The 13,459-nt window shown below is 43.6% G+C and overlaps 1 protein-coding gene and 1 non-coding gene across 6 annotated transcripts in view; one reads left to right on the top strand and one right to left on the bottom strand.

The window, feature by feature from the left end:
* The window catches only part of cadm4 (cell adhesion molecule 4), a 560,557-nt gene that overhangs the window by 127,328 nt on the left and 419,770 nt on the right, over positions 1-13,459 (bottom strand). The gene's annotated exons all lie outside the window — the stretch shown is intronic.
* LOC133562440 (U4 spliceosomal RNA) lies at positions 1,699-1,832 on the top strand. Its single transcript, XR_009808902.1, has one exon. It is a non-coding gene; the product is annotated as a U4 spliceosomal RNA (small nuclear RNA).

Here is a 13,459-nt window from a genome sequence, read left to right as displayed (position 1 = left end):
CCCAAAAAATGGCACGTTTTATTACCTCTGTAGTCGGGATTCTGTTACATTATTCATAAAGGAATTAATAAAAATGTCGAAGAAAAAAAAAATAATAAAAAAGACACCGTGGAGAGGTGCAGCCGGCGAACCAGCAGCGGGGCGGGGCATGCTGGAGCCCGGCCCAAGATGGCGGCAAGGAGGCGGAGAATGCGGCCGAGCAGAGAGGCGGGGCGTGCCGGGAGCGACGCCGCAATCGAGTTCAGTTCGGTGGATCGCGCACCTACACTTTTGTGGACACTTATACTGCATTCTGGTGGTGTTAGAAGAGTATAACAAAAAATGGAATTCAGGAAAAAAAAAAGTGTAAAAATCAAAATGTGCATGTCACTACACATGAAGTACACGTTTATGTACTTATGGACCAAGTACATCATATTAAAAGATGATTTTTGAATGTATCTCCTCTGGCTGTGTAAAAGGGCAGCAGTGGAGGAGGGGGAGGCAGAACGAGGTGGAAAGCCCGCAGCAGTGCACGAGTACCGGAAGCGACAGAGAGCAAGACGACAACGAGGGCGGCAGAAAAGCAACCGAGGAGCGAGCAGCAGAGAAGGAGCTGGAAAGCAACCAGAACTGAAGACAAGTTGTATTGAAAAATAAAGCGAGTCAAACCTGCTTGATCATGTCCTTCCTTGATGGTCCTGGGAACCCGCAGAGCATGAGACCGTCACAGACGAAAAATATTAAATGCTCTGCTATTTCATGGGAATCCTTGGTAACTGACAAACACTTGTTTTTCGAACGAAAAACAAAAATGAGAAAATGCTTTTTCTTTTTATTTTGCGGGGGATACTGTACGTATGGTCACGGCCCGCCATTCCTCTGTGCGCACCTACAAGCGTGCGCCACTCCGGCGGCAGCATTCAAAAGGCTCAATTGCTAATGAGCTTCCTCGCCTTCTTAATCTAAAAGGCCTTAGTGTCCACATGCGTGGACAGCACCTTTTAGCTCTTATTTCCAAAATTGTGTACACTACAGAATAGGGGGCGCACCTACAAGCGTGCGCCACTCCGGCTGCATTCAATCGGCTCAAATGGCTGATGAGCTTTCTCGCCTTCTTAATCTAAAAGGCCTTAGTGTCCACATGCGTGGACAGCATCTTTTAGCTCTTGTTTCCAAAACTGGGTACACTACTGAATTGGGGTCTTACGGCCACTTATGTGGACACTTATACAGCCATCTGGTGGTTTTAGAAGAGTATAACATACAATGGAATTGGGGAAAAAAAGTGTAAAAATAAAGATGTGCATGTCACTACACATGAAGTAGTGAAGTGAAGTGAATTATATTTATATAGCGCTTTTCTCTAGTGACTCAAAGCGCTTTACATAGTGAAACCCAATATCTATGTTACATTTAAAGCAGTGTGGCTGGCACTGGGAGCAGGTGGGTAAAGTGTCTTGCTCAAGGACACAACGGCACTGACTAGGATGGCGGAAGCGGGATTCAAACCTGCAACCCTCAAGTTGCTGGCACGGCCACTCTACCAACCGAGCTAAACCGGTTGGTAGAGTACTTATGGACCAAGTACATCATATTAAAAGATCCATCCATCCATTTCCTACCGCTTATTCCCTTTTGGGGTTGCGGGGGGCGCTTGCGCCTATCTCAGCTACAATCGGGCGGAAGGCGGGGTACACCCTGGACAAGTCGCCACCTCATCTTACGCAGTGGCAGTATCGTAGCCCATGAGGTTTATCCGAGGCGCGATTATTGCTAGTTGATATTAAAAGATGATTTTTAGTTTTTATTTTAATTAGCGTCCAAAGAGCAAAGAGAAAAAAAAAATCTCTCTCTCTCTCTCTCTCTCTCTCTCTGAACTTTGGTCTTGTTTCCTGCTTGTTGTCCACCAGCAGCATTCCTCCATTCCCGCGTTACAAGCTGTGTGTCTCGTTTCCCCGTGTCCCCCTCTGGCTGCCCCTCTTGGATCTCAACCTCCCGCCTGGACACAGACCTCCCGCCTGCCTCGCCCCCTCTTGGACTTCCGCACCTTGCTCAACACTTAACACACTACAGATACTCGCTACACATTATCACACATGTTTATTAATAGTGTTAAATAATAAATATGGAGCTAAAAGACGTCCCTGCTGTCTGTGCCGTCTTCTTCTCCTGGACACATAACACCTGTGCAGTTGATCATAAATAATGAAAGGAGGTATGATTACTTCTGATATCGTAAAGGATCATTATCGGCCAATACTCGAGATCAAAACATCGGTCAGTGAAAAGGGTGTATCAGCCCACGCCTGGTAAACAGTGGGACAGTTAAAATCCTGAGAAACAAGTAAAGTTTGTTCATACAAAAACAAATGTTTCCTTTATTCTATTCTAACTTGACCAGCTGGGAGAAACCACATAGCTGTGCCGCCTTCCAGTGAGCACTTTGCATGCTTCTTTTCCATATAAAGCGCTACAATCTCAGCTGTGTACATATAGATCTCATTTTTGCACAGCAGTATTGCACTCTTTCTCCATATCATCATACCCGATGATGCCTAGATTGTCAGAATGTGTATTTCTACATTGCTTATTTTAATTTGTAACATTGTTTTTTATTTGTGTGTTTTCGCCTATGCATTTTAACAAACCTCATTCCCTTGCCCTTGGACTGTACAGTCAAATGTCTCGGAGGGACAATAAGGGCAATATATATTCCGTAATATATCTGTATTCTAATCTATGGTCTCTATGGTAGAGGTGAAACACAACAGGTGCAACAGGTGGTGCTGCTACATTCAGGTAAACTGGGACGTTTGATATTCCAGACTAGAAAAAGCGCATTTGAACACTGCTCATAATCGAAATTGACCAAATACCAATAAACTACTACATTAACTATATTTAGGGACCGAATGTCCCTTTGGGACAGAGGACCCTATTGTAATTCTAAGGTTTTATTATTATTATTGTTCCGACACCTGTTTGAGCTGTAATTTGACCCCCTTAAAATGCTTCAAAACTCACCAAAAATTTCCACACACATCAGGACTGGGAAAAATTGCCATTTAATAAAAACAAACAAACCCCAAAACTCAAAATTGCACTCTAGCGCCCCCTAGGAATAAAACACTGACAAAACTGCTCTTGGGAAGAAAACAGACAAAACTGCTTGTAACGTCCGGTAGGAATGTCGTAGAGACATGAAACAAAAACTTCTATGTAGGTCTCACTTAGACCTACATTTTCATTATTGACATTCTTCAGCAAAAATCAACAGGAAGTTGGAAATCACCCCTTCGAAACAAAGGTTTTGTAAAAACCCGTCACCTTTTTTCAAACATTATCTCCTCCGAGCGCGTTTGTTGTGCCGGCTTCAAACTCGCACACGAAATATAGTCTCTTGATTGCACACAGGTGTGTCCCAAAAAAACGAGGCAGGTAAAAATCATACGTAACTATGGTGACAAAACAAACAAGGAAGTGCAACCAGGAACTAAAGAAGTTCGAAACTAACAGAACATAATACAAAAAGACTCAAAAATCCAAAAATAACACTGGGTGTCTCAGTCAGTGAAAAAAAATAAAATTCCATTCCGTTTTTTAAGGCGGTCTGTCATAAAACATTTTAGCATTCAATCAGACATGATTGTGAGGTTTTGTATTATTATACTGCCGCCTCTTTGAGCTGTAATTTGACCCCCATAAAATGCTTCAAAACTCACCAAATTTTCCACACACATCAGGACTGGAAAAAATTGCCATTTATTAAAAAACCCAAACCCCAAAACTCAAAATTTCGCTCTAGCGCCCCCTAGGAATAAAACACTGACAAAACTGCTCTTGGGAAGAAAACAGACAAAACTGCTTGTAACTTCCGGTAGGAATGTCGTAGAGACATGAAACAAAAACTTCAATGTAGGTCTCACTTAGACCTACATTTTCATTATTGACATTCTTCAGCAAAAATCAACAGGAAGTTGGAAATCACCCCTTCGAAACAAAGGTTTTGTAAAAACCCGTCACCTTTTTTCAAACATTATCTCCTCCGAGCGCGTTTGTTGTGCCGGCTTCAAACTCGCACACGAAATATAGTCTCTTGATTGCACACAGGTGTGTCCCAAAAAAACGAGGCAGGTAAAAATCATACGTAACTATGGTGACAAAACAAACAAGGAAGTGCAACCAGGAACTAAAGAAGTCCGAAACTAACAGAACATAATACAAAAAGACTCAAAAATCCAAAAATAACACTGGGTATCTCAGTCAGTGAAAAAAAATAAAATTCCATTCCGTTTTTTAAGGCGGTCTGTCATAAAACATTTTAGCATTCAATCAGACATGATTGTGAGGTTTTGTATTATTATACTGCCGCCTCTTTGAGCTGTAATTTGACCCCCATAAAATGCTTCAAAACTCACCAAATTTTCCACACACATCAGGACTGGCAAAAATTGCCATTTATTAAAAAACCCAAACCCCAAATCTCAAAATTTCGCTCTAGCGCCCCCTAGGAATAAAACACTGACAAAACTGCTCTTGGGAAGAAAACAGACAAAACTGCTTGTAACTTCCGGTAGGAATGTCGTAGAGACATGAAACAAAAACTTCCATGTAGGTCTCACTTAGACCTACATTTGATTATTGAAATTCTTCAGCAAAAATCAGCAGGAAGTTGGAAATCACCCCTTCAAAACAAAGGTTTTGTAAAAACCTGTCACCTTTTTTCAAACATTATCTCCTCCGAGCGCGTTTGTTGTGCCGGCTTCAAACTCGCACACGAAATATAGTCTCTTGATTGCACACAGGTGTGTCCCAAAAAAACGATGCAGGTAAAAATCGTACGTAACTATGGTGACAAAACAAACAAGGAAGTGCAACCAGGAACTAAAGAAGTCCGAAACTAACAGAACATAATACAAAAAGACTAAAAGATCCAAAAATAACACTGGGTGTCTCAGTCAGTGAAAAAAAATAAAATTCCATTCCGTTTTTTAAGGCGGTCTGTCATAAAACATTTTAGCATTCAATCAGACATGATTGTGAGGTTTTGTATTATTATACTGCCGCCTCTTTGAGCTGTAATTTGACCCCCATAAAATGCTTCAAAACTCACCAAATTTTCCACACACATCAGGACTGGCAAAAATTGCCATTTATTAAAAAACCCAAACCCCAAATCTCAAAATTTCGCTCTAGCGCCCCCTAGGAATAAAACACTGACAAAACTGCTCTTGGGAAGAAAACAGACAAAACTGCTTGTAACTTCCGGTAGGAATGTCGTAGAGACATGAAACAAAAACTTCCATGTAGGTCTCACTTAGACCTACATTTGATTATTGAAATTCTTCAGCAAAAATCAGCAGGAAGTTGGAAATCACCCCTTCAAAACAAAGGTTTTGTAAAAACCTGTCACCTTTTTTCAAACATTATCTCCTCCGAGCGCGTTTGTTGTGCCGGCTTCAAACTCGCACACGAAATATAGTCTCTTGATTGCACACAGGTGTGTCCCAAAAAAACGATGCAGGTAAAAATCGTACGTAACTATGGTGACAAAACAAACAAGGAAGTGCAACCAGGAACTAAAGAAGTCCGAAACTAACAGAACATAATACAAAAAGACTAAAAGATCCAAAAATAACACTGGGTGTCTCAGTCAGTGAAAAAAAATAAAATTCCATTCCGTTTTTTAAGGCGGTCTGTCATAAAACATTTTAGCATTCAATCAGACATGATTGTGAGGTTTTGTATTATTATACTGCCGCCTCTTTGAGCTGTAATTTGACCCCCATAAAATGCTTCAAAACTCACCAAATTTTCCACACACATCAGGACTGGCAAAAATTGCCATTTATTAAAAAACCCAAACCCCAAAACTCAAAATTTCGCTCTAGCGCCCCCTAGGAATAAAACACTGACAAAACTGCTCTTGGGAAGAAAACAGACAAAACTGCTTGTAACTTCCGGTAGGAATGTCGTAGAGACATGAAACAAAAACTTCCATGTAGGTCTCACTTAGACCTACATTTGATTATTGAAATTCTTCAGCAAAAATCAGCAGGAAGTTGGAAATCACCCCTTCAAAACAAAGGTTTTGTAAAAAACCTGTCACCTTTTTTTGAACATTATCTCCCCTGAGCGCGTTTGTTGTGCTTGCTTCAAACTCGCACACGAAATATAGTCTCTTGATTGCACACAGGTGGGTCCCGAAAAAACGAGGCAGGTAAAAATCGTACGTAACTATGGTGACAAAACAAACAAGGAAGTGCAACCAGGAACTAACAGAACATAATACAAAAAGGCTCAAAAATCCAAACATAACACTGGGTGTCTCATTCAGTAAAAGAAATAAAATTCCATTCCGTTTTTTAAGGCGGTCTGTCATGAAAAAATTTAGCATTCAATCAGACATGATTGTGAGGTTTTGTATAAGTGATCCGGCACCCAGACACATTTTTTTTTTTTTTTTCAAAATTTGGCCCCCCCCAGTCAAGATTATTGCCCAGGCCCTACTTCTAAACAGCCTCGGGTTGATATGCATCCGTGACGGTCCACACTGTGGCCTCTCACCCGCACGCCGCCGGTTCGATTTCTGGCCCTGGCCGACAAATCATGACCAGCGGCGGCGACCCCTGACGGGAAAACAGGACAAAACAAAATGCTATCCCCCCCGGTCCCGAACGGAGTATTGTTGTTAAACGGTGAACTACACGGTCAGGGGGAACGTGCAAGGGGGGGTTGGGGGGTGGGCGGGGGGGTAGGTTTGGGAGGCAGCCAGCCGAACGGCTCAATCACTATAAATTCTCCGAGCTGCCTGGCGGGTGAGTGACCGCCTCGCTCCATCCTTGAGAGTGTGTCAACATAAGAGATGTGCTGTGTCAGTGTGGACCCCCCCCCCCCTCCGCCCCACCTACACCCCAAGCCAGCCCCCCCTTCGCATCCACGCAAGAGTGAGATGCCGCCGCCATCCCCTTCCTATTCATTATGTCTCATTATCTTTCCATTGGAGGCGGGCCAAGAGCTGGTGTTTCCTCCCAGGGTTTACAAGGGAATCGATGCGGCGGTGGAGGGGGTGGGGGGTGGGGGGACGACAACGACGACAAAACTCAACCTTTTTGCGCCATTACCAGTTTTACAAACCCCGTTTCCATATGAGTTGGGAAATTGTGTTCGATGTAAATATAAACAGAATACATCCATCCATCCATTTTCTACCGCTTATTCCCTTTCGGGGTGGCGGGGGGCGCTGGCGCCTTTCTCAGCTACAATCGGATACGGAATACAATGATTTGCAAATCCTTTTCAAGCCATATTCAGTTGAATATGCTACAAAGACAACATATTTCATGTTCAAACTGATAAACTTTATTTATTTTTGGCAAATAATAATTAACTTAGAATTTCATGGCTGCAACACGTGCCAAAGTAGTTGGGAAAGGGCATGTTCACCACTGTGTTACATCACCTTTTCTTTTAACAACACTCAATAAACGTTTAACATTAACTTTAGAATTTGATGCCAGCAACACGTGACGAAGAAGTTGGGAAAGGTGGCAATAAATGCTGATAAAGTTGAGGAATGCTCAACACCATACCTACCGTCAAGCATGGTGGTGGTAGTATTATGCTCTGGGCCTACAAAATCACCGGTCAAAAATCTTCCAAATTACATAAGCGCTCTGCTCTTTAATGACCTACTCAGAAACGCTAGACAAAGATCCTCTATATGCGAGAAGTGCTCTGCTGTTTTTGAATAACTTTTGCACAAAAAAAATAAAAAGCCATTCAAAGATCCTCTATATCCCAGGTGTCAAACTCAATACCCAGCAATATGTTTGGAGGAGAAAAGGCGAAGCCTATAATCCCAGGAACACCGTCCCTACCGTCAAGCATGGTGGTGGTAGTATTATGCTCTGGGCCTACAAAATCACCAGTCAAAAATCTTCCAAATTACATAAGCGCTCTGCTCTTTAATGACCTACTCAGAAACGCTAGACAAAGATCCTCTATATGAGAGAACTACTCTGCTGTTTTTGAATAACTTTTACAACAACTTTTACGACAGCACTGTATCAAAAACGGACATTAATCTCTAAAGGATATCACCACATGGGCTCAGGAACCCTTCAGAAAACCACTGTCACTAAAAACAGTTGTTCGCTACATCTGTAAGTGCAACTTAAAGCTCTACTATAGAAAGCGAAGGCCATTTATCAACAACATCCAGAAACGCATCCGGCTTCTTTGGGCCCGAGATCATCGAAGATGGACTGTAGCAAAGTGGAAAAGTGTTCTGTGGTTTGCCGAGTCCACATTTCTAATTGTTTTTGGAAATATTCGACATTGTGTCATTCGGACCAAAGGGGAAGAGAACCATACTGTTATCGACGCAAAGTTCAAAAGCCAGCATGTGTGATGGTATGGGGGTGTATTAGTGCCCAAGGCATGGGTCCGGTACGATGACCATGGATGAAGTACTGGCTGTCCAGAGTCGAGACCCAGGATGGACCGCTCGTCGGGACCCAGGATGGACCGCTCGCCTGTGTATCGGTTGGGGACATCTCTACGCTGCTGATCCGCCTCCGCTTGAGATGGTTTCCTGTGGACGAGACTCTCGCTGCTGTCTTGGATCCGCTTGAACTGAACTCTCGCGGCTGTGTTGGAGCCACTATGGATTGAACTTTCACAGTATCATGTTAGACCCGCTCGACATCCATTGCTTTCGGTCCCCTAGAGGGGGGGGGGGGGGGGGGGGGGGGGTTGCCCACATCTGAGGTCCTCTCCAAGGTTTCTCATAGTCAGCATTGTCACTGGCGTCCCACTGGATGTGAATTCTCCCTGCCCACTGGGTGTGAGTTTTCCTTGCCCATTTGTGGGTTCTTCCGAGGATATTGTAGTAGTAATGGTTTGTGCAGTCCTTTGAGACATTTGTGATTTGGGGCTATATAAATAAACATTGATTGATTGATTGAACTTACACATCTGTGAAGGCACCATTAATGCTGAAAGGTACATACAGGTTTTGGAGCAACATATGTTGTCATCCAAGCAACGTTATCATGGACGCCCCTGCTTATTTCAGCAAAACAATGCAAAGCCACGTGTTACAACAGCGTGGCTTCGTAGTAAAAGAGTGCGGGTACTTTCCTGGCCCGCCTGCAGTCCAGACCTGGAGACCCCGGACTGTTGAAGGACTGAAGCTCTACATAAAACAAGAATGGGAAAGAATTCCACTTTCAAAGCTTCAACAATTAGTTTCCTCAGTTCCCAAACGTTTATTGAGTTTTGTTCAAAGAAAAGGTGATGTAACACAGTGGTGAACATGCCCTTTCCCAACTACTTTGGCACGTGTTGCAGCCATGAAATTCTAAGTTAATTATTATTTGCAGAAAAAAAAAGACATCAAATATGTTGTCTTTGTAGCATATTCAACTGAATATGGCTTGAAAAGGATTTGCAAATCATTGTATTCTGTTTATATTTACATCTAACACAATTTCCCAACTCATATGGAAACGGGGTTTGTACTTTGTATAGTTCAAGTTCATTACTGCACATCATCATGGTGGCTTCAGTTTCAATCTTAGAGATCTAAAAAAATTTGGGGGGGGAATATCCAGCGGGCCAGATTAAAAATCTCAACGGGCCACATGTGGCCCCCGGGTCTTAATTTGCTCAAATCTGATTTAATAATAACGGCCCCTATTCGCAGGGAGCGGCGGGTGTTCGACGTCATCTCCTCCCACCTGGACGTCCAATTTTCCCATCATCCCTGGAGTCGGTGATGCGAGCCGACCTCAGCGGCCCAGAACACATTGAGCGCCAAAATGAAGACTCGCTCCGGGTTAATGACAGTTTAGGTGTTAGCGCGGATCAACCGGCTGACTTGGAGCTTTCTAAGCCCTCGCCCGCGGGTCCCCGCCCACATCCTCAGTCTAAAATTATCGTGCCATCTCGCCTCTCCATCTCTCCTGGCTACACTCTGCCAATCAAACACGGAGCCAAAGGAGAAAGAGAAATCTTCCTCTATAAATAAAACATAATCCTTTACAAATCTTGCTTTTTCTCATTACTTTCCTTCTATTGAAGTCCTCTCCTCATTCGCCACCAAACTCCGCTCTCCTCTCGCCGTTTTCAGCCCCCGGGGGCCAGCGTGGAGGCAAAAGTATTGGGACACCTGGCCACGCAGGACGTAAAGCGTGTGAGTGACATATATTTATATAGCGCTTTTCTCTAGCGACTCAAAGCGCTTTTGCACAGTGAAACCCAATATAAGTTGCGTTTAAACCGGTGTGGGTGGCACTGGGAGAAGGTGGGTAAAGTGTCTTGCCCAAGGACACAATGGCAGTGACCTACCAGTGGTTGGAGTGCCCACCCTGATATCGGTAGGTTGTGAGTTCAAACCCCTGCCTGAGTCATACCAAAGACTATAGCTCAACCTTTTTGCGCCATTACCAGTTTTATAAACCCCGTTTCCATATGAGTTGGGAAATTGTGTTAGATGTAAATATAAACAGAATACAATGATTTGCAAATCATTTGAGTTGTGAGTTCAAACCCCTGCCTGAGTCATACCAAAGACTATAAAAAAAAATTGGAGCCATTACCTCCCTGCTTGGCACTCAAGGGGTTGGAATCGGGCGTTAAATCACCCAAAATGACTCCTGGGCGTGGCCACTGCTGCTGCTCACTGCTCCCCTCACCTCCCAGGGGGTGATCAAGGGGATGGGTGCAAAAGACACAACTCGGATTAATAATTAAAGTTAAAGTACCACTGATTGTGTGCGTGTGTGTGTGTGTGTGACACACACACACACACACACACACACACACACACACACACACACACGCACACACACACACACACACACACACACACACACACACACACACACACACACACACACACACACACACACACACACACACACAAGGTGTGGTGAAATGAGTCCTCTGCATTTGACCCATCAGCCTTGATCACCAACCAGGAGGTGAGGGGAGAAATTTTATTTGCACCAAGTATCGGTATCGCCAATACCAGCCTGAATCATATTTGTATCGGCTCGGGAAAAAAAATTAAAATAAATTAGAGGTATCGCACATCACTAATAGCCAGGTTGTATCAGGGACGTCAAACTCATTTTAGACCGGGGGCCACATGGAGAAAAATCAGGTGGGAGACCGGACTGTAAAATCACGGCACGATAACTTCAAAGTAAAGACAATTTCAGATTGTTTTCTTTGTTTCAAAATAGAACGAGCACATTCTGAAAATTTAAAAATCCTCATGTTTTTTTTAACACATACATGTCGCGGTTGAAAGTAGACGGACGGACAGACAGACAGATAGATAGATAGATAGCTGCAGGCGGGCCAGGAAAGTACCCGCACTCTTTTTTTAAGAAAGCTACGCTGTTGTAAGACGTGCTGAATGTGGCTTGGCATTGTCTTGCTGAAATAAGCAGGGGTGTCCATGAATAAGACAGCGCTTAAAGGCAGCATATGTTTTTCCAAAACCTGTATGTACCTTTCAGCATTAATGGTGCCTTCACAGATGTGTAAGTTACCCATGCCTTGGGCACTAATGCACCCCCATACCATCACACATGCTGGCTTTTCAACTTTGCGTCGATAACAGTCTGGGTGGTTCGCTTCCCCTTTGGTCCGGATGAGACGATGACGAATATTTCCCAAAAATTTTTTAAATGTGGACTCGTCAGACCACAGAACACTTTTCCACTTTGCATCAGTCCATCTTAGATGATCTCGGGCCCAGAGAAGCCGGCGGCGTTTCTGGATGTTGTTGATAAATGGCTTTCGCTTTCTATAGTAGAGCTTCAACTTGCACTTACAGATGTAGCGACCAACAGTACTTGGTGATAGTGGTTTTCTGAGGGGTTCCTGAGCCCATGTGGTGATATCCTTTAGAGATTGATGTCGGTTTTTGATACAGTGCCGTCTGAGGGAATGAAGGTCACGGTCATTCAATGTTGGTTTCCAATGTTGGAGTGATTTCTCCAGATTCTCTGAACCTTTTGATGATATTATGGAGCGTAGATGTCGAAATCCCTAAATTTTTTGCAATGGCACTTTGAGAAAGAACTGTTTGACTATTTGCTCACGCAGTTGTGGACAAAGGGGTGTACCTCGCCCCATCCTTTCTTGTGAAAGACTGAGCATTTTTTGGGAAGCTGTTTTTATAGCCAATCATGGCACCCACCTGTTCCCAATTAGCCTGCACACCTGTGGGATGTTCCCAATAAGTGTTTGATGAGCATTCCTCAACTTTATCAGTATTTATTGCCACCTTTCCCGACTTCGTCACGTGTTGCTGGCATCAAATTCTAAAGTTAATCATTATTTGCAAGAAAAAAAAAAGTTTATGAGTTTGAACATCAAATATGTTGTCTTTGTAGCATATTCAACTGAATATGGCTTGAAAAGGATTTGCAAATCATTGTATTCTGTTTATATTTACATCTAACACAATTTCCCAACTCATATGGAAACAGGGTTTGTACTTCCTGTGCACTTAAGATGTGACTTTAAGGTTTTACTACTTACGTATAAAATACTACACGGTCTAGCTCCATCCTATCTTGCCGATTGTATTGTACCATATGTCCCGGCAAGAAATCTGCGTTCAAAGGACTCCGGCTTATTAGTGATCCCCAAAGCCCAAAAAAAGTCTGCGGGCTGTAGAGCTTTTTCATTTCGGGCTCCAGTACTCTGGAATGCCCTCCCGGTAACAGTTCGAGATGCTACCTCAGTAGAAGCATTTAAGTCTCACCTTAAAACTCATTTGAATGCTCTAGCCTTTAAATAGACTCCCTTTTCAGACCAGTTGATCTGCCGTTTCTTTTCTTTTTCTTCTATGTCCCACTCTCCTTTGTGGAGGGAGTCCGGTCCGATCCGGTGTCCATGTACTGCTCGCCTGTGTATCGGCTGGGGACATCTCTGCGCTGCTGATCAGCCTCCTCTTGGGATGGTTTCCTGCTGGCTCCGCTGTGAACGGGACTCTCGCTGCTGTGTTGGATCCGCTTTGGATTGATCTTTCACAGTATCATGTTCTCATAGTCATCATTGTCACCGACGTCCCACTGGGTGTGAGTTTTCCTTGCCCTTATGTGGGCCTACCGAGGATGTCGTAGTGGTTTGTGCAGCCCTTTGAGACACTAGTGATTTAGGGCTATATAAGTAAACATTGATTGATTGATTGATTGATACTTCACCTCCACACCTGGATCTCATCACATCTTCCCTCTCAGCACTCTTCTCATGAGCATCCTTCCTCTCCAAGTAGTTGCACCCCCCCCTCTGGTCAGAGTATTACTCCCCCAAAAATCCTCCCTTCCTCACTTTCTTTCGCCCCCCTTTTTTTTTCCCGAAATCTTCATATTTTGGAAGGGTGAGCCGAGTGGGAATGAGTCCGAGGGCCGACTCCACACTCTGGCCGCCACCACGAGGCCAAACGTGATTT

The sequence above is a fragment of the Nerophis ophidion genome, linkage group LG11, assembly GCF_033978795.1.
Source record: "Nerophis ophidion isolate RoL-2023_Sa linkage group LG11, RoL_Noph_v1.0, whole genome shotgun sequence".
NCBI classification, from domain to species: Eukaryota; Metazoa; Chordata; class Actinopteri; order Syngnathiformes; family Syngnathidae; genus Nerophis; species Nerophis ophidion.
The sequence above is the reverse complement of the archived record's forward strand: the minus strand, read 5'-3'. Positions and strand labels throughout refer to the sequence as shown.